The sequence below is a fragment of the Triturus cristatus genome, chromosome 6, assembly GCF_964204655.1.
Source record: "Triturus cristatus chromosome 6, aTriCri1.1, whole genome shotgun sequence".
NCBI lineage: Eukaryota > Metazoa > Chordata > Amphibia > Caudata > Salamandridae > Triturus > Triturus cristatus.
Window position 1 is genome coordinate 1,480,927,876 of NC_140589.1, and position 21,425 is coordinate 1,480,949,300.

The 21,425-nt window shown below is 45.8% G+C and overlaps 1 protein-coding gene across 1 annotated transcript in view; it reads left to right on the forward strand.

Moving 5' to 3' along the window:
• Window positions 1-21,425, forward strand: part of ACYP2 (acylphosphatase 2) — a 639,220-nt gene that overhangs the window by 418,769 nt on the left and 199,026 nt on the right. The window lies entirely within an intron of this gene.

A 21,425-nucleotide genomic window follows, 5' to 3' on the forward strand; every position in this document is an offset into this window, starting at 1 on the left:
CCTGCACATTTTAAAAAATAACCTTAAACTACGTAAATTATTTCCATACAGATTAGTTTAAGACTATGTCATCAATGTATGTCCCTCTAAATGTTACCTTGCATTGGCAATTAGACCTAGCTACATGCTATGAAGATATAGAAACATGTGCGCCTAAATAGCCGTGATCAGACCGGACGACATATGGATGGATGGCGCTCCTACATACCTGCCCTGTTTTCAGGAGAGGTGACTAGGTCTAAGGTGTCTGGCTGACGATTTCTCATTGCAAATGCACATTTAACCAGTGCTGTTTCTCCTGCTTTCTGTATGCCTGGACATTATGAGCAGAATCTGCTTTACGGCACAGGTTATTGTTCCTTTTCTAAACCACTACAGTAGCATGCAAGGGTTGCAATAGACTGAAAAGAGAAAAATAAAACATTTTGGGGCATATTATCAAGAAAAGTCGTCAAATGTATCGCCGCTTTAGCGGCAGAAAACTGCCGCTAAAGCGGCGATAATGGGCTTGATAATATGCTCTTGAGAATTCCAATAGAAGCCCATGTTCTGGTGTCAACATGGGCTTTTATTGGAATTCTCACGGGCATATTATCAAGCCCATTATCGCCGCTTTAGCTGCAGTTTTCTGCCGCTAAAGCAGCGATCATTTTAACGCCGTGCTTGATAATATGCCCCTTTGTTTCATGTACACGTCGTGTGAGGAGATGTCCAAGAATAGGCCCATGTAGGAGCAATACCCCAGAGCTCTGCTGCCTGACCTTTGCACCAGAGCGGTCTGGGTCGGCTCTGAGGCACCTCGCAACTGGGTCAGTTCATATTATTCCACAGAGAAACTGACCAGACCCTGGGTCGCCTCCACTTCAGTGGTGGACCGCGCAGCATTGTGAGTTGTGGCAAGGCCTGCCGGACGTGCTTCCAAGATGGTGGACTCGTCGCACCGGCAGCCGCCGATGCCGCCCTAGGCGCCTAACAACAGAGGCACCCCCTCCGCATTAGCTACAGCGAAGATGACTTGGGTCTGCCTGAGCGCCATGACAATCCTGACCGGCCTCCCTGAGGACCACTGGAGACACAGAGGTATCTGAAGTGGTCACTCTCCATCAGACCAGGAGCAAGAAAGGTAAAACGAACACTCCAACCAGGGCGGGTGTGCTTACTGTGCAGGGGGCTTCTTGGCAGTGGATTGCGTGGCCTCCATCCACCCCCTCCTCCCCTCGCCTCTGTTGTGACTGCTACCTGGGCTGTGGAGGTGTGACATACCAGCTGCGGTGCCTGGCCTGATGGATTGTTTGTGGGCCGTGACTGAGGCATGGCCACTTCTGGAGAAGGGACATTGCTCACTGGGAGGCGTAGACTGACCATCGCCCACACAGGGTGTTTGTCAGGCTAGCGGCATGACCGGCGAGTGGGACGCTGCCGGAGGGCCGTCTGTACACACCTTATCTGTATGTCATCCAAGTGATTTTGAGGAATGGCTGACACACTCCTAGCACTTTGAGCGCCGTCCCCCTTTGGAGGATGCTTGACTTGGGCACCTGTGAAGCCTAATCTACGCCCTGCATCAAGGTAGAGACAACTCTCTGATACCACCAGAACTTTGAATACACTACATGGCTGGCCACTGCAACTATTTGTGATGGTTGCCCTGCCTGATTGTGGCCTCTCAGCTCTCCCTTTACGTCATTTTGGATTTGTATTAGTGGTTACAGGCACTGCTGACCCCTGCCTGCTATTGTCGCACCTGGGAGAATGTAATCACCCTCCCTCTGTCTGACCAATTTGCTGGTGGTGGGGGATCTAACGCCATACCTCATCATGACTTTCCACCGAAATCCTAAGGACACCACCCTCAAAGACAAATTCTCTAGAAAACAGGCGAAAAAGGCAGAACAATCTAAGGATGCATCTCCCCCCCAGAGAAGCAGACTAATGTGGCAGCGGAAGGCGCACTGGCGACACAGCCATTTTTTAAGACATTTTTTGGGATCCTTCGAGATGATTTTCACCACCCTAAAACAGGAGATAGCGTCTGAGGTGATGGACCTCAGGAAGGATATAGGTTATCTGGGCCAGAGAGTGGACTTGCTGGTACAAACTCAAAATGCTTGCGAGGAAGAACTAGAGGGTCAACGCCGAGAGCTCCTGGAACTGTGGGACGAACACCTGGAATTGCACTACCAACTGGAAGATTTGATAAATTGATCACGGTGCTCCAAAATCTGGATCAAAGGGGTCCCTTCACAGGCAATTACGGGAAATTTGGAAGATTTGGCGATCCATCTCTTCTGTCATGTGCCTCCAGATTTCAAAGATCAGGATGTGGTCATTGAAAGTATTCACAGGGCGGGTCACCCTTCTTGCTCGCCAGGTCGACCACAAGATAGCCTTCCATGCCTACACTACTACAGACAGAAGGAGTCTATTCTGTTGGAGGTGCACGACAAACTAACTTTTGACTTTGAAGGCTTCAAGATAGGGTAACATCAAGATTTTTCTCTGATGATTTTGCAACATCGCCGCTCCCTTCATCCTGTGAGAGACATCCTCCATGAAGAGGGTGTTAGATATAAGTGGGGACACCTCTTCCATCCTCAATTTGTGTGGAATAATGAAACTCAGAGTGTCCGAACTCTGGACGAGTCCAAGTCGTTGGTAGATATGCCAGGGTTCCATGAGACCACTTCTGACTTGCAGCCTTCACGAGGGTCGACCTCCCCTTCAGCAGGCCCTCTCTACTCCACTCGACCTAGGAAAGGTAACATTCGCAAATCCTCCAAAACCGAGTCAGAAGGAACGAGGCGCGTTGATACATCAGTTACAACATCAGGTTGGTGCTTCATATGCAGACAGTGACCATTGACATTGAGGCAGCCTCGGCCTCCCTTGCGGTGGCACGATTGCTACACGTGTTTTACATACTAGAGACCCTCAGATTTTTACTTCACGGAAGGCTTTATGTCTCGGATGCCAGCCCTCATACCGTACGGACTTCTTTTGGCGGTGGAACTCCTCTCGATTCGCGTTGATGGAAGAAGAGACACTCCGGTTCGACAACATGGACCCTCAAAGCTTGAATGTTTTTGTACCCAGGCGGGGAACTGTTCTGTTTCAATGTTTTTGTTTCCTTTTCTCGCTTTCCTTTCGACAGCTTCTATAGGCTCTCTCCCTGTGCAGACACCACTTACTGACAATTTTTATGGGGACCCTTGACATAGCTGTAGGCCCACTTGATTTTCATTAGAATACACTCTATGTTCAAGCAATGGTTAACATACTTAGCCTTACTGTCAGGGGTTTCAGTGCCCATGTGAAGCTATTGGCTCGCCTCTCTCTTATCAGGGAGGCCAACTGTGATATTTGTCTTCTGCAGGAGACACATCTGCTTAAGACTGACTAGAAGCTGCTACGATCCAGGTGGTTCGACTGCCAATACTTCTCTTCTCTACGTGGAAAGAAAACTGGGGTGGCAATCCTATTGGCAACACACTTCCCCGGCTGGGTGACCAAGACACACATGGAGATACTGGGCAGACTGCTATCCCTACATATTGACATAAAAGGGCATCAGTTTACACTGGCCAACCTTTATGGCCCCAATCACCACCAGGAATCCTTTCTTAAAGAGGCATTTGGGGGTGTTCTTACCACCCCTGATGTGGATGTCATTATGGGAGGGGACTTTAATATAGTTGTAGACACGCAATTGGACAGGTCCCCCCAGAGGCAGGGGCAGGCGGGGGCACTATCTTCAGCTTTTAAACACTGGTTGGCCGAGGTGGGATTGATAGATATATGGCAACAGACACACCCGACTGCACAAGACTTCACCTTCTTCTCCACAGCGCATAAAACATATGCCCGCATTGATTTCTTTCTTACTTCTCCACATATTATAAAAGCGATATGTATTGTAGTCATAGAGGTGGCTGCTTTGTTGGAATACTCTCCTATCACTCTGCAGTTCACACAGCTTAACCTAGCTTCATCTGTCCGCACTTGGCGTCTAAACGCTAAGCTTCTCACCTACGATAGTACACTCATAGAGATCAAAGACACCATAGTTGCCTGTCTAGCCCCGAATGACACTCCGCCCACTTCTATTGTGCTACTATGGGACACATTAAAGGCTGTAGTGAGGGGTCAGTTTATACCCATAGCAGCACGCCTTAACATGGATAGACGCACTAAACGAACACAGTTAGAGACCACGGGCAAGGAGTTTGAGGCTACCCACGAGCATACAGGTTCTCTGGCAGACCGGTGCCACCTTACTGTGGCCCGTAAACAGCTGAAAACCATACACATGGACAAGGCAGAGTATTCCTTGTTGCGTTTTAAACAAAAATACTACTCTTGTGGGAATAAAGCAGGATGCCTCCAGGCCCACCGGCTCTGCTTTCAAATCAGAGTATAGATGAGCTGTTGAAATCCGATGGTACCCTGATCCTTTAGGAAGAGCTGATCACTCTGGATTTTTAATCCTTTTATGCCAACCTGTACACCGCAGAATGACTTGACCCTGACTTCATTGAGGCATACATAGAGCCTATTCCCTTAGCCTGCATCCCCTCCCATGGATGTCCACAGTTTAGACCGGGACATTACTCCCAATGAGGTTCTCATGGCTATACAGCACCGCCTACCCGGTAAAGCCCCAGGTCCTGATGGGTACAGTGTCAAATTTTATACATCATTTGGAACACTCTTGGCCACATATTGGCAAGGCTATAGAACGATTTTAGCACCACCTTTTACCTCACACACATGATGCAACTGGTCACAATTACAGTCAACCTTAAACCTGGGAAAGACCCCAGGTATTGCTCCTCATACTGCCCCATTTCTTTGCTGAATGTAGATGCCAAGATCTTTAAAGATATTCTGGCCCCTAGGCTAGCTCCTAACATGCAAGGTTTGGTGGATCCAGATCAGACAAGACTTATACCCGAGCGAAGTTGCAGGGACAACGCCAAGCGCATCTGTCACCTACTTGATAAGAAGTTCCTCTGGGATGGGAAGAAAGTGAGGATGGCACAGGCATATCTACCTCAGGCGGTGGGGAGCCTTGGGTTCCCCCACTTGGCAAGTTACTATCAGGTGGCACAACTGTGATACATGGTGGAGTTGTCCCGCCCTTTTACAGAAAAACAGGCAGTGGCAGGCATGCATATATGAAAAGTGCTGTGGTTACCAAGGGCACACCGACCGCCCAGGGTATATGTCTCGCCAATTCTCCATACCACCATGGCTGTATGGGGCAGGGTACAACTTCAGAATGGCCCATCCACTCCTGTTTCCCCCCACCTATATTGGGAACCAGATTTCCCACCTGCACTGCATGGCTCACTATACAATGTGTGGCAAGAGGCTAAGTGTGAAAGAGTGGGAGATCTTTTTGATGCTGGTGGCTTTATGGATGTTTTCCAACTTCAGTTGGCTTATGGCCTTGTATCAAAGTCCCATTGGCAATATATAATCCTGCGTAACTGGGTGTCCCTACCCTCGAACCGTTCCCATGCAGCAGACCTCTCACACCGTTCTCTAAGTGGCTCCTTACACGCTTCTCGACAAACGCTTGCATTCTGATATCTACGCTTTCCTCAGTCCGCCAAAGATACTGCCATAACATCTGCATTGCGTAAATGGGAGGGGGATGTGAGTGCAACTTTATCGATAGGGAATGGCAAGATATTCTTCATCGAGCCCACGCCACTGCACACAGTACATCTAGTAAAGAAATGTTCCCAAAACAGCACATTATTGGTATTACACTCCAGCGCGTATCACACACTGGAAGATTGGTAGAGACAGTGCATGTTGGCGGCAGTGCGGGCAGTTAGGCACCCTGGCTCATATTTTATAGCAGTGTCCTAAAATAAGCTCCTTTTTCAGGAGCTTATTGATGATGTGGATGACATATATGACACTGTTATTCCCCATTTCCCCAGTTATGTCCTGCTTGGATTCCCGAATCCATTGACATATCCCTTACGAACACCTAGAGGGCAAACTATTACCCTAGCATTAGGAGTCGTGAAACAGTTCTTACTAGTTTGGGCAAAGACACAATTATGACTTTTAGGGATTGGCTTTACAAACTCTGGGAATTGCTGGGGATGGAAAAACTGGTGACAATACTGACACATACGCTACCATCATTTGATAAGACATAGGGACCATGTATTCGCTACCTCTCAGATGAATTCCGAGAATTTACATGTCCACATACCTTCAAATCCTGCGTCTGACCCACACCGACAGTGATCTTACTTCTAGAGATGAGGGATAAATACATACAACCTAACTCTGACCCCTTCCCCATGCTCTCATAGTACGCCATGGATGCCTTATGTGCTCCAATAGCCATCACTACATACCTCTTGCTTCTTTATCCCCCCCCCCCCCCCCCCCCCCTTCTGATTTCTACCATTTACCCTTCAGGTCACAGTTATTAGCGATATCCTGCCAGCCATTGGATGTAGGTGGGATGATTGTTGTCACTGCTGAATATCTTTCTATTAATAGTAAAATAGATCCTAAACCTAAATGTATGTGTCCTCATAATGCTTAACATCAGTATACATCATCAGAGCACGGCCTCTGCTCCTGAAATTCGCCGTGTGAGTACCAGTGTTGGTCCTCGCTCTGTTCGAGATTATTAACCTCAAGCTGCAGGATAAAATATTCGAAAATGCAGAACAGTAAGGGTGCTACTACTCGGAAACGTTTACAACGTGGTGTTAGCATGTGTTAGAAGAGAAAAAAAAGTATGCAAATTGTGAGAGGTGTTAGATAAAAAATTTGGACGAGCAAAAGAATCGCAGCTGAGGAACGTAAAAGGAAAGAAAATGAAAGGGTGTCTGTGTGACAATTATAGCTCTCTGTGCAGATGGTTCTGAAGATTTCATGGTTGCAGATGCTCTCCCATTGTAATTTTCAAGAATGTTTTTTTTCTTTTTAATACTATGTATAGTAATTCTCCTTTCTTGGTCAACGACACATAAGGCTTCTGCTCAGCATTTATGAAATTCCGGTTTTCTTATCTTTCTGAGCTCCGGCAATGGATAGTCTAGAAAGTCCAGTGGCAAAACGGAGCATCTGCGACTTCCCTTCTTGCCTCAGAGAAAGATCCCCACCATGGAAAGTGCTGGTTCTGCTTTTAGCTGGGAAGGGATCGTAACATGTGCTCGCAAAAAGCAAACATTTGTCCCCAAACTCTTACTAAATCCGATCACGTGAAAACATATTCGCATGATGGGCATTGTTATCTCCACGACGGGGGCATTGACAATTATTTGGTGGGGAAATGTTTTTAATCGCAAGAGGTGTTAGACATGATGAAACATTACGAAAAGTTGATCACAATATTTGTTGTTATCGAATATAGGATTACAAGGATTGCTATTAACTTTGAACTCTTTATTCCTCTAAAGCACGTTCAGGGATGTTTTCCATCCCTCTTCTCTCACTATTACTTTATCATAAAATTTGGCAATAATCTCTTGTGTATATTCTGCATTATAAATGCTAACTATTAAGGGGGAGCTTGCAAAACATTTGTTAATCTTTAGCTGCGTGAAAATACTTTTCCTCTGTAAATAATGTAGCTGCGGCAAATTATTACATGAGATTGGATTGAATTCATCAAAGGATTTTCAACACCCATCCTGACTTGTGGCGGTGTTGACTTTGGCAGAATATTTAATACAGGAAAATCCTCATTCCTTCATATGGCCGTGTGTGATATGTAAATCTTGGAATTTCTATTGTTTTTTTAAAATTTAAAAAAAAATATTTTTCTTTATTTGCATTTCAACAATAGGAAGACAGTCATGATCATAAACATATCATATCCATAGCAGAGGGATATTGTACATGTCATGTAGCATATGGTCACACGAGTTACATAATATTGATCCTAGTACAGTCCTCATGCTTATTATTTATACACATTGTCAGCAAATTATGTATGTCAGTTCTGCTGTGGTACCCACATAGGCATAACAAATCTTCTGCAAAAATGGCTATAACTCCCATAAGAACGCCCCCTTCCCACTCCCCTGCCCCAGTGGCTCCCACATGTACAGACAGCACCCACTGTATAATCTGCAGGGCAAACCAATCAGGTTTTCCGCAAGGCCACATGTTAAGTGGAGCACATCATCAACCATCACACATGTCTCAATACCTCATGTCTCAGCGAGTTCCTGTGTCATCATTCCCTATGTTAGCAAATCTTCTAACAATTTATCATTCCTCTTTGTGTGCCGCATATACGCCTCTTCAGCACCCACCCATCCAATCATATTCCTCCTCCAGTTCTGCATTCGGGGTGGCGGGGGGGACCCTATTGCGATACGCCTCTTGGCTACCACTAACCCAGATTCACAAATCGCCTGCTCAATTTCTTTTTTGGATTAGCCGAGACTAAACCCAATAGACATTGTAGAATTGTGTTTGAAACCTCCCCTCCCATTGCAGATTTGATGTGGGATAACACTTCTGTCCAGTATACTGCAAAGACAGTGCATCGCCACACCATGTGTATGAAGCAAGCCCCATTCTGACCACATCTGGGGCACTTGGAGGTCCTGTCAGGATAAATGGTGTGGATATGTCATGGAGACAAGTAGGCTAAGTGTACGTAATTATTTTGCACCAGTTTAAATCGAGGGTTTATAGGCACTGCCCTGACCGCCTCGTGTATTTTAGCCCAATCCCTAGAAGTCAAGGGCACGTCACACTCCCGCTGCCAAGTTTCTTCCAACCGGAGTGTCTTCACTCGATGGTCTGCTCAGAGTGCGTGGTATATGTGTGTTATGTGTAGTCAGCCTCCAGCCTGGGACAGGATAGTGACCAGGGTGGATGTGGGTGTAGGGGCCTCCGGGTCTTGTCGGCCATAGTTGCCGAGTCGTTGCCGCTATCCGGATATAGATCCAAAAGCATAATACAGCCTCCTTCCCTCCACCTATCCATAGACATTGTCTGTGCTATCTGGGCAAAGGGCCGCACCATCCACAAATCCAAATTAGGGGCATATGGGACATGTTGCAGCACTACCCACAACATCCGCTCCCAGAGCCGACTCAAGAGTCAAACAACATAGGGTAATGACTCTAGGATAGATTTCCCCCTCAGTAACAGCTTGACTAGCCGATGTCCCCCATGTGTTCCAACCAATAGTGATCTTTCCCAGTTATCTTCTAAATCAAACCAATGGGCAGCGGGCTGGGGCTGGGCCTCCAAATAATACAACTCCAGATCCAGGACCTCCAGACCTCCCTGTCCCCACTCCCGTACAATTTTGCAGCGTTTCCCTGCCCTTAATAAAGGATTTCTTTGTTTGTTGCATGCTGCACAGCTCATGGCCGCATCTTCAATAATCTTTGTTTTAACTTTCTGAAAAACTTTGTGTCGTTCTTCATAGTGAGATAAGCTCTGGGTGTTTTTGTATAGATAATGTTCATTAAGCATTTAACGTGGGCTCTATCGCATCTGTTAGGAGCTACTAAAAATGGATTAGAGAGTAGGCTGGTCGCCCAATACTATTTCCCAAAGTCCGGGCGAGCTTATCCTGCTTTCTCTAAATCCTGCTCTAACTTAGTGTGAGCGATTTTAGGTATTTAATTATCCAGGATAAATTTTGTAACACAGCTTTCTTATTTATCAAAGAAGCTCTTCAGTAGGTAAACAGAAGGGTGTTGAAGGAGTTATAATTAGTTCAGAAGAATTGTCACCTTAATATAATTAAGTCGTCCAATCAGTGATAGTGGGAACTTTTGATTATGATCAAAAAGTACATTTTAGACCACTTTGAGTTATAATTAAAGAGGAAAGCCTCTTCTGACTTCTTTGGGGATATTGTTCCTAAGTATGTAACTTTTTTTTCTCTGGTTAACAATTTTGCTCACACCCAGGATAATGTTCTGTAGCATGAATTCTATTTTATCAACGTTTACCTCATAGCCTGACGCCATGTCAAACTAAATGAGAAACAACTTTTTGTTTTGATAATATCATGTATTCTTACTTTTTGGTTTTAGGAGTTTCAGGTTAAATGATCTGAACAAAAGTATAAAAAGAAAAAAACATAACTAACTAAATAGATTGGCTTAGCATGCGCTGCATGACTTCATAGTGCATTCTTCCGTTTCACAGTTGTGCAACGGGACCCGAATTGTGGTGACTTGACGCAAAATATGGCATTGCTGACAGCACTGAGTACTATGTGAAAAATGCAGTTTCCTCAGACTCAAATGCACTGAGCACACACACACTCTGAAAATCCAAGTCACAACTTATTATGCACTAATTGGCACATATTTATTGCTAGCCTCTCTCTAACCTCAGGGGCCATGAACCTCAGAAATGCTTGATGTGCAAAAACTTTTTGTAATTGCAGATCACAGGCTTTTCTAATGCAAATAGCTATGTCACAATGTATAAAAGTTCGTTTGAGAGTTGGAACAGTATTTTGGCTTGCCAACTAAATTTTCTTGGTTCGTTCCTAATTGCAAATAAGAAGGGGCATCAAACGGGCATCCCTCTCCGATTTGCCAGTCACAATTTAATGCATAAGTGGTTTGAGACAGCAGTTGCTATTGTAAACAAATAATCAGTTACCAGAACCTGACATGGTAACAAATTTCAAAGTGGAAGCTGTTCTAAAGGACGCGGCTTCCCTTTTGGGAATTTTGGCAAGTGGAATCGGGGGGGCAAACAGTAGTCTCTGGACAGTTGCATGTTCTCCCTCATGTTCTTCCTTACATTCCTTTAAAAAAATTTTTTTAAATAAAAACAGCCTGTTTCTCTTAAAGGGCTACTTAAAAAAACAATAATTATCAAAGCCATTAGGTATGGCCATTAATATCCAGCTGCAAAGCAAGTGAGTTTGTCATTGCCTGTTTGCTTTGGCAAAGTTTATCAAAAATGTGCTTTATAATTCTTTTCTGTTCAAGTTCTGCAGGCACCTGTAGAAGCAACTTGTTGACCATGTTGAAATGGTAAGGAATGATGAAAGGGGCTGAAATCTTTTTCCAAAATGACCACCCACATGGGCAGCCATCCTTGACTGACTATTGTTATACTTTATGGCAAAATACATTGGTTCGCGCATAGTTGTATGCCCTGCGGGCATACAACTACGCGCAAACCATCATTGTGTGGATTTTTTGCCATTAAGTATATTAAAACATGTAAAAATCACCATGCCATCTCAGGATGATTTGTTAAATACTTTTTGGCAAAAACCATTACAAGATGGCTGCCAGTCCATGCACTTGCATGGGCTTCCATCTTTGAGTGTTTATTTAAATACTTTTTTTTTAATATAAATTGAAATATCCGGTTATAGATGGTTGCCACGTGCATTGCCTGCACACAACGCAGCCAACTTCAAATGACAGCAACTGCCTTGTGGCAGACTTGGAAGCTGCTGTCCCATTGGAAGAATAACAAAAAAAAGAAAAAATGTTTAAAAGGAAAAAATAAAAGTGTATTAAAAAATAAATCACATGTTTTCCCACTAGTCCTTGCACTAAAAGAGACCATTTCTATGGTTAATATGCTCATTGTGCAGTGTCAAAATACTGCCACTTAGGCAGAGGGGATCCAGTGAGCTGACCTATGGTCCAATGCTTTATGTGGTTGTGGTTGGAAGCAAAATGACAGTTTATCAGACCACTAGATAAAGACAGCTGATCAAAAGTCCCTATATGCATGTATATCATATTTAAACTGAAAGAAAAATAGTAGTCTGCTGAAATAATTAAAGCTGTCTCAAAGTCCAGACATAAAATTTATCACATGGAAGGAATTCAAATGGAGGAATGGAGGTCTGCTTTCCGTTGCAATCCTCTGTTCCTGTGGTTGTTGACATATAAAGGGGAGTTGCAAAATGTCCCTAGATTTATTAATATTCATGAAACATGCGGTTTTTCGATCCCCTAAATGTTCATTTTGTATTGCAAGTGATCAGTACATCAATCACCTTGAAAATGAAGCCCTGCCTGTAATCCTGTTAGTGTGCATTTGTCACATACTGGTTTGTGAACATGACTTAGCACATTAGGCCCCTTTATTGTTCTCCATTTTGCGAGCCCTAAAATTGGGTCTGAAGGCACAGTACGGCGTGGGAGAGGTTTGTCTGTCCCTAGTCTGTGGATTTGCTCAAATATGTGTATGTGCAGATTATGTGTGAGATATAGAGTAAACATAAAAACCCTCACATTCAATTGCTTTTATCTTTTGCACGTCGTAGATGCTTATATGCCTCAGAAACATTACTAAACATAGATTTTTAACTTTTATTTGCCTTATTTGTTTTTTTAAATGTGTAGAGTACAATTGAATCGAGTTATTTCCAGATCCTGAAAAGGTCTCTGGATTGAATGTCCTGCCTCCGTGCCCCTGACTCACGCAATGGCATCACCAGGGATTAAGATTTATGTTTTGAACTCGCGGAGTTTCCGCACAGTTTAATGCTTGTTTTCTCAGCCTGAAGTAGGAGACACAATAAAGAGAGCAGAGACCGAAATAGATGCCACAAAGATAGCGCAAGGAATACGTTCAGACCTCAAGATGGTAATAACGCTGCTGCCCTGACCTGCAGGATGTCTACATCTCTGCCAGATTCATGGCAAGGTTCATTTTACGACTTACTGAGTCGTGTGTTACCCACTGAGCGCTCTGTGTTAAACATTGAGAAGCGATGTGCATTGTGTACATTACACTATCAAAAAAGAGATCCTATGTCAGGTATCTTTGAGTAGATATTGTTTTTTTCATCATTATTTATTGTAATATCACACTCATTCACTCTTTCTTATATATAGTACTATATATGGTGATGTGCAGAGGGCTGGAGCATCACTCGGTCCTTTTATCCTCATGAATGTACCTGGTACCAGAAGTACAATGTGGACAGGGTTTAGTCTACACCACTAAGGACGTACACACATGTTGCTTGTTTATCTGATTCAGAAGTTTTTTTTAAACCATATTTATTGAGTTTTTCAGCAGTGCTCGAACAGCATTATAGTGTAACCTCACAGTGCGTTATTGACAATCCAGCTAAGTCATGGGTACTCACAAGCCTTCTCTCGGGGGCCAAATTTACAGTGTGGTTTGTGCCCGAGGGCCGCACCGGTGGGGGCGGGGTCAGTGGGGGAGGGGACGGGGCTAGAGCAACAACAAAAAAACTATGACAATGAGGTCGAACACAGGCCCCTGCAGCGGACGCCTTTGTCCACTGAACCACCAGGCCCGGCATACACACATCTCTCTCTCTCTCTCTCTCTCTCTCCCTCTGTCTCCCTCTGTCTCACTCACTCTGTTTGTCTCCCTCTCTCTCTCTGTCGCCCTCTCTCTCTCTCCCTCCCTCTCTGTCTCTCCCTCCCTCCCTCTCCCTCTGTCTCCCTTCCTCTGTCTGTCTCTGTCTGTCTCCCTCCGTCTGTCTCCCTCCCTCTGTCTCCCTCTATCTGTCTCCCTCCCTCTGTCTGTCACCCTCCTCCCTCTGTCTGTTTCCCTCTGTCTGTCGCCATCCTCCCCCTGTCTGTCTCTCTCCCTCTCTCTCACTGTCTCCCTCCCTCTCTCTGTCTCCCTCCCTCTGTCTCTCTGTCTCCCCCCTCTCTCGCCCTCTGTCTCCCTCTGTCTGTCTCTGTCAGTCTCCCTCTGTCGGTTTACCTCCCTCTGTCTCCCTCTATCTGTCTCCCTCCCTCTGTCTGTCTCCCTCTGTCTGTCGCCCTCCTCCCTCTGTCTGTCTCCCTCTGTTTGTCTCCCTCCCTCTGTCTGTCTCCCTGTCTCTGTCTGTCTCCCTCTGCCTGTCTCCCTCTCTCTGTATCGGTGCCGCTCGTAGGCTTGGGACTGCTGACAACTGTGGGAGCATCACGCAAACGCCGCGCTGCCCTGGGGGCGATACTCACCGGACTACAAACATCAGAAGGCGGGACTGCTAGGACTGCGAGGACCAGGCTGCTTGGCGGTGAGCGCAGCTGCATCCTCTTCCTGGCTCCTCCCCCAGAAGGTTCTTGACGCCTCGCGGCCCCCGCTTCACGGGTGCCGCTCGTAGGCTTGGGACTGCTGACAACTGTGGGAGCATCACGCAAACGCCGCGCTGCCCTGGGGGCGATACTCACCGGACTACAAACATCAGAAGGCGGGACTGCTAGGACTGCGAGGACCAGGCTGCTTGGCGGTGAGCTCAGCTGCATCCTCTTCCTGGCTCCTCCCCCAGAAGGTTCTTGACGCCTCGCGGCCCCCGCTTCACGGGTGCCGCTCGTAGGCTTGGGACTGCTGACAACTGTGGGAGCATCACGCAAACGCCGCGCTGCCCTGGGGGCGATACTCACCGGACTACAAACATCAGAAGGCGGGACTGCTAGGACTGCGAGGACCAGGCTGCTTGGCGGTGAGCGCAGCTGCATCCTCTTCCTGGCTCCTCCCCCAGAAGGTTCTTGACGCCTCGCGGCCCCCGCTTCACGGGTGCCGCTCGTAGGCTTGGGACTGCTGACAACTGTGGGAGCATCACGCAAACGCCGCGCTGCCCTGGGGGCGATACTCACCGGACTACAAACATCAGAAGGCGGGACTGCTAGGACTGCGAGGACCAGGCTGCTTGGCGGTGAGCGCAGCTGCATCCTCTTCCTGGCTCCTCCCCTCACGCCCCTCTGTCTTCATCTTGTACTTTTCCTACCGCGCGCAAGCGGGACGCGCGCGGGACTAAGCCCGGGGCGAAGACCGGGCTAAGAGCTGGCCGTTTGAGGCCGTTCGAGACTGGAGACACTGGGCTGGGCCACCCCCCTTATATCTTAGTAAGTGTATGTGACTGCGACCTTCTTACTGATATTGATATTGGTGGGAATAATGTCTAGGAATAAAAATGTAGCCGCTGGCACATCTATGGCAGGGACCCTGGACAATTTTATTGTTAGAGCTGCAAACATTTTAGAACGAGAAATAGACCTTACCGAGCGACGTTTATCGCTTGAACCTTTTACAACCAAACGCTCATCTCTAGGGAAAATCGCCTCATCTGTAACACCAGGGGTAACCACCATTAACCTTATACCATCTGAATGTCTGTCTAGTGAAACTGAAAGTGCAGACCTCAGTACTGATTTAACTATTGACAGTAACAAGCGCAGAGACATTATAAGGTCCACTATACCTATAACTACTATGGCGGTTGCTGCTAACAATTCAACTGAAGGTGTTTCTACCCGCGCACAATTACATGCAATAACCGAGGCTACCTCACTTTCCTCCTCCTCTCCCTTAAATTTAGGAGCAAAACCGAAACTTAAGGCTGCTCCGCAAGTAAAAAGGGGGAGACAACCAAAAGGGTCGAAAAACAAAAATAAAACAAATGCGTCTAACATTACCCCAGGCGCTGCTGAATATCCTCTGAACGAAGTCCCCTCAGACTTGACCAGGCAACTAGATGTTGGGTTTCAGGCTAAAATAATAGAAGTGTTTGAAAATTCAACCCGTTTGATTCTGGATAGACTTTCCAAGATCGAGGAGCGACTACAGAAATTAGAAAAGACTGCCTCTGCTAATTTAGAACATAATCAATTTTTGAGGACAGACCTACTTAGGGAGCTCCATGAACACCCTCTTCTCTCCAAAACTGCCAGCAACCCTAAAGAGAAAACTCCCCCCCTATGGTTTTGCCGTTAATCGACAAGCATTTGGGATTATTAGAGGACAACTGTGCAAACACAGCCTGCATTGAGAACACCACGACTAGTAGTGGCCTTCAAAACTCCTATGCAGGAGTAAAGCCCCAGCAGAATCCATCGGAAGTTAACAAAAAAACCAACAATCTTATTCCACAAGACAGTAATGAGGTAGCAAATAGAACTGTTCCTGTCCAAGATGTTGTTCCCAAATTACCTACCTTAGACCTTCCCCCAGAATCCTCACCCTACGTCATCATACTGGCGGGAGTACCTGGCTTGCAGGGAAAAACCAATGAGTCTTATTTAGAATTGAGGAACAAAACTATCTATTGGCTTAATTCCAACCGACCCCTCCCTCCCAACATTCATACTAAAATCCTATTTGTACGGAGAGTTAGTTGGCTGGGTAGAAGGAGTAAAGACATACTGGGAGACTGTATAGTTGTTAATTTTAAGGACACTCAGGCTGTAAAATATATCCAGCACGTACAATGTTTTGACCCTAACACAAACATTATTCCACTACCTCTCGATTACTTTTATCCTCACCATTCAGCAAACAAGCAGTGGGAACTAGTAGGGAGGGCAAAAATACACACTAACCAGGCAAGAGGTATGTTGCCTATACCCAGGCAAGGCTGGTTGGAGACTATTCCACTGTCAAACAGGTATAGCTGTCTGGATATGGTCGACTGACTACCCCTGAATTACAACGTCGTCGAATTTGCGGGGGAAGTCACAGTGGGTGACAAGTCAAATTTACCGACAGACCCACGGCCCGCAAAATCGTCAACTTCCTTAGAGAACAACTTAGGAATTATCCCTATTAATACTGACGACAACGAGAAAACTGACTACCTTACATTGCCGAGCAGCGGATCTTCTAAATCTGTTGCCCCTGGCGTAACTCCTATAGTGATCTCATCTTTAGAGGGCGACACATGCCATTCTATTAGACTTCTATCTTGGAATGTTGCAGGGCTGTCCTCCAGGTTAGGCGACATAAATTGTGCTTCCTTTATCAAACGGTTTTCGATTGCCTGCCTCCAGGAATGCTGGACGGTTGAGCCCATTCACATGAATGGTTATCGTACTTACCATACGCCAGCTGTACACACGCTGAGAGGGAGAAATAAAGGAGGGCTTTGTATTTATGTCTCAAACTGCCTAAAGGAAATTAAGATTTCTTTTTTCTCCAATTCCATCTTCTACCAGATTTTGCATATAACACTGGGAGGCAATCAACATATCAACTTGATAAATTTCTATAATAACATACCGAAAGATGCTTGGGCCTCGACCTACAAAGAATTACTTGAGACCCTTAAAAATATAGATGAAAAAGAACGCATTGATAGCTGTGTGATCTGGATGGGCGATTTTAATTATTTTCTATGCCCATTGAGTGACCAAAACCTATGCGGACTGGGTGAGACAGATGGTGTTCCTGTGACACATTTCTCACATACATCTTTGGGAAAACATCTAAATGAGATGCTTTTTTCCTTGGACCTGGGCTTTGTGAACGAACTATGTTCCCCACCAGTCTCTTTTAACCCCACATTCATTGGGCGGGGTTGCAAATCAATAATTGACTTTATGTTAATATCAAAACGCTATTCCCACTACATTCTTGCGTTTGAAACATGTGAGGTAGCAATGAGCGACCACTTACCGCTTAGTATGTCCCTTAATATAATGTTGGGTAAAAAGAACATGGTTACTAAGACCCAGACCCTGTATGACTTTAAATTAGAACTTGCAAAGAAGAACGGTTATACCCTAAAATGGGATAAAGTGGAACCAGTGGCCTTCCTAGGAAAACTAATTCGCTCCAAGGAAGAGGAATTTAATATCTGTCTTACTGAGCACATTGAGCCTCCTAAAGTCAATGAAGCTTTCCTTAGCATCTCGGAGGAAATTAAAAAGCTACTCACGAGACCACTGCATTCTGGGGCAAACAAAATTAAGAGATGGTTTGATAGAGAGTGCAGCAAGACCCACGCTCATTTAATGGAACAATTAAAAAGGGAGCCTAGGGTAATGGCTGAAGTTAGATCAGCCAGATCTGCCTACCAACAGGCAGTAAAAAAAAGGAAAAAACAAATTAAACAGGAAGCCTGGAGTACTCTTCGGGAAACTTGCATCTCCAAAAATAACACCGCATTTTGGAAAGCGGTGAATGCTCCGTTTTTCTCCAAAGATTCAACAGACTCCATGGTAATAGCAATCTCGGAAGAAGGCTGGTTGTCCTTTTTCCGTGAACTTTACACAAAGGATTCTCAGGTCGAGACAGAAGGGGACTTTAATTTAGGCAATAAGGACATAGTACCCTATCCAATAGACATCGATTTCACCATGGAGGAAGTTATGATAGCCATCAATAAGAGCCCAGCGGGTAAGGCCCCGGGTCCGGATGGCATTCCCGTAGATGTTTTTAAGGCTAACAGTAAGTTATGGGCCCCCCTGCTAACCAACGTTCTTAACAGTTTCACTAAAACGGGCTTCCCAAAGAGCTGGCAGGAAGCCATTGTGGTACCCATTTTCAAGAAAGGAGATCGTAGTTCACCTAAATGCTATAGACCGATCTCCTTACTTGATTCACTCATGAAGATCACGGGGAGAGTTATACTCGATAAATTACAAGCATGGGTGAACAACACAGGTACTCTCTCCCAATTTCAATACGGTTTTAGGGAAGGTCTAGGCACAATTGAGCAAGGTCTGAATTTAGCACTCCTAGTAGCCAAATACGTCGAGGCAAAAAAAGAGAACTTGTTTCTTACATTTGTGGATTTAAGTTCGGCCTTTGACTGCATCAACCACAATAAACTCTGGCTAACTATGCAGGAAATGGGAGTGGACCCAAACCTCCTTATATTCATTAGAGAACTATATCGGGAGGCGGGCGCAAGGGTACGCTATGGGGAAAAGGGGGATTGTACTTCCAAATTTTCCATAGAAAAGGGTGTGAGACAAGGCTGTATTTTAGCACCATTTTTATTTAACTTATATATTAACTCGGTCGCGTCTCACCTCCTGGAAGATAAGCAGGACTATCCCAAAATTGGCAACTCCTTTATTCCCATTCTCCTATATGCAGACGATGCTGTAATCATGGCCCGGACCCAAATCGGTCTCCAGAGATCGATTACTAGCTTTTCCGAATATATGGGCAGTAGAGGCCTAAAGATTAATATAAGCAAAACATTTAACATGTGCTGTACAAAAAAGAATAATCTCAGCTGCAATTCATTTTTATCTAACACGAAAATCATGACTGTTAATACTTTTTCGTACCTAGGTATCACCTTTGACAATAAGGGAACTTGGACAGCGGCAGGTGATTCCCGAAAGCTAGCATTCTCACGAGCAATTGGGGCGGTTAAACATTTTTCAAATAAGGTTGGAGGTCGCCCGGTACCAGTCTTGCTTGATATCTATAGAGCCAAGTGCGTATCAACTGCAATATATGGTGCAGGAATCTGGGGGATTGTGAACACCTCAAGTACTCAAATCCAGATTTGCCAGAATGCTTTCCTGCGGTATCTATTGGCTGTGCCGGGGTCAACTTCTTCTTATGCCTGTCATCAAGAGTTGGGCGTGCCTTACATTGCCGATCTTATCAAATTGGAGCCCATCTTGCTGTGGCATAAAGTCTGGTCTGGAACCGAGACAGTCCTGAACAGGGAAATAATAAAGGATTGCCTAGGCCTAGATGGAGCACTGAAAATTCCCTGGTTCAATTATGTAAGGAAATTCCTCACTGAATTGGGCCATCCGGAATTCTTCAATTCTCCAGCTAGTATGACGAATTTCTCAAGAAAGAAGCTCAAGCAAATTTGTCTGCACTTCCTCTCAGAGGAACGCTGGATGTCAGAAAAAAGCAAGAGCTCTGTCATGGCCAATCAGCTACTTATTACAAACCCAGGTATCCAACCATACTTGAAATTAGTCCCCAGCTGCTATACTCGTATGCTGCTATCTCGTTTTAGGGCTGACATCTTTTTTAGAATGGTCACATTCCCTGAGAAGAATTGCTGGCTTAAGGAACTTACTCCTTGTCCCTGCGACCAGATTTCTGTCCAATCTTCCCTTCATTGTATCCTTTTTTGCAAATTTTATTCAGAACCGAGAAAAAGTATTCTTCGACCAGTTTTAAAAAAACTAGGGTTGAGACAATGTAGAGCGGCGCTGGTCAGATTACAAATGTTAGATGATGAATTCCTTATCTTTTCGGTCTCTATGTTTCTAAAAACCGTTATTAGATTCAGGATCTCTATGAATTAGATCATTTTTTAATATGCTGTTATTTTTAACCCTGAAAGTCTTGATTTAATGAATGAAATGTGATGCATATTTGCTTTTATGGTTTTGTATTTTAAAAATCGAATAAAGCTGTTTCTGATTCTGATTCTGATTCTCTCTGTATCCCTCTGTTTCCCTCTCTCTGTCCCCCTCCCTCTGTCTTCCTCTCTCTCTCTCACCCTCTCCCTCTCTGTCTTCCTCTCTGTCTCCCTCTCTGTCTCCCTCTCTCTGTCTCCCTCCCTCTCGCTGTCTCCCTCTCTCTGTCTCCGCCTCTCTGTCTCCCTCTCTGTCTCCCTCCCCCTGTCTGTCTCTGTCTCCCTCCCTCTGTCTCCCTCCCTCTGTCTGTCTCCCTCCCTCTGTCTCTCTGTCTCCCCCCTCTCTCGCCCTCTGTCTCCCTCTGTCTGTCTCTGTCAGTCTCCCTCTGTCTGTTTACCTCCCTCTGTCTCCCTCTATCTGTCTCCCTCCCTCTGTCTGTCTCCCTCTGTCTGTCGCCCTCCTCCCTCTGTCTGTCTCCCTCTGTTTGTCTCCCTCCCTCTGTCTGTCTCCCTGTCTCAGTCTGTCTCCCTCTGCCTGTCTCCCTCTCTCTGTCTCCCTCTGTTTCCCTCTCTCTGTCCCCCTCCCTCTGTCTTCCTCTCTCTCTCTCACCGTCTCCCTCTCTGTCTTCCTCTCTGTCTCCCTCTCTGTCTCCCTCTCTCTGTCTCCCTCCCTCTCGCTGTCTCCCTCTCTCTGTCTCCGCCTCTCTGTCTCCCTCTCTGTCTCCCTCCCCCTGTCCGTCTCTGTCTCCCTCCCTCTGTCTCCCTCCCTCTGTCTCCCCCTGACTCCCTCCTTCTGTCTCCCTCCCTCTCTCTCTGTCTCCCTCGGTCTCCCTTGGTCTCCCTCTCGCTCTGTCTCTCTCCCTCTGTCACCCTCTGTCTCCCTCCCTCCTTCTCCCTCCCTCTCCCTCTCTCTCCCTCCATCTCCGTCTCCCTCTCTCTGCCTCTCTGTCTCTGTCCGTCCCTGTCTCTGTCTTTCCCTGTCTCCCTCTCCGTCTCTCTGTCTCTGTCGCTATCTGTCTGCCCCTGTCACTGTCTCTGCCTCTATCTGTCTGTGTCTGTCTCTATCTCTGCCTCTATCTGTCTCTGCCTCGATCTGTCCCTGCCTCTATCTCTGTCTCTCTCTCTCACTCTGTCTCTTTCGCTGTCTGTCTCTACCTCTATCTGTCTCTGCCTCTATCTGTCTCTGCCTTTGACAGTCTGTCCCTGTCTCTGCCTCTATCTACCTCTATCTATCTCTGCCTCTATCTGGCTCTGGCTCTATCTGTCAGTCTGTCCCTGTCAGTCTCTGTCTTTCTCTGTCTCTATCTCTATCTGTCTCTGTCTTTCCTTTAAATAACTTTTCAACAAATGGTGCTTTTTCATGCAAAGTATACAAGTGTTCCTTTAAGCTCCAAAACAC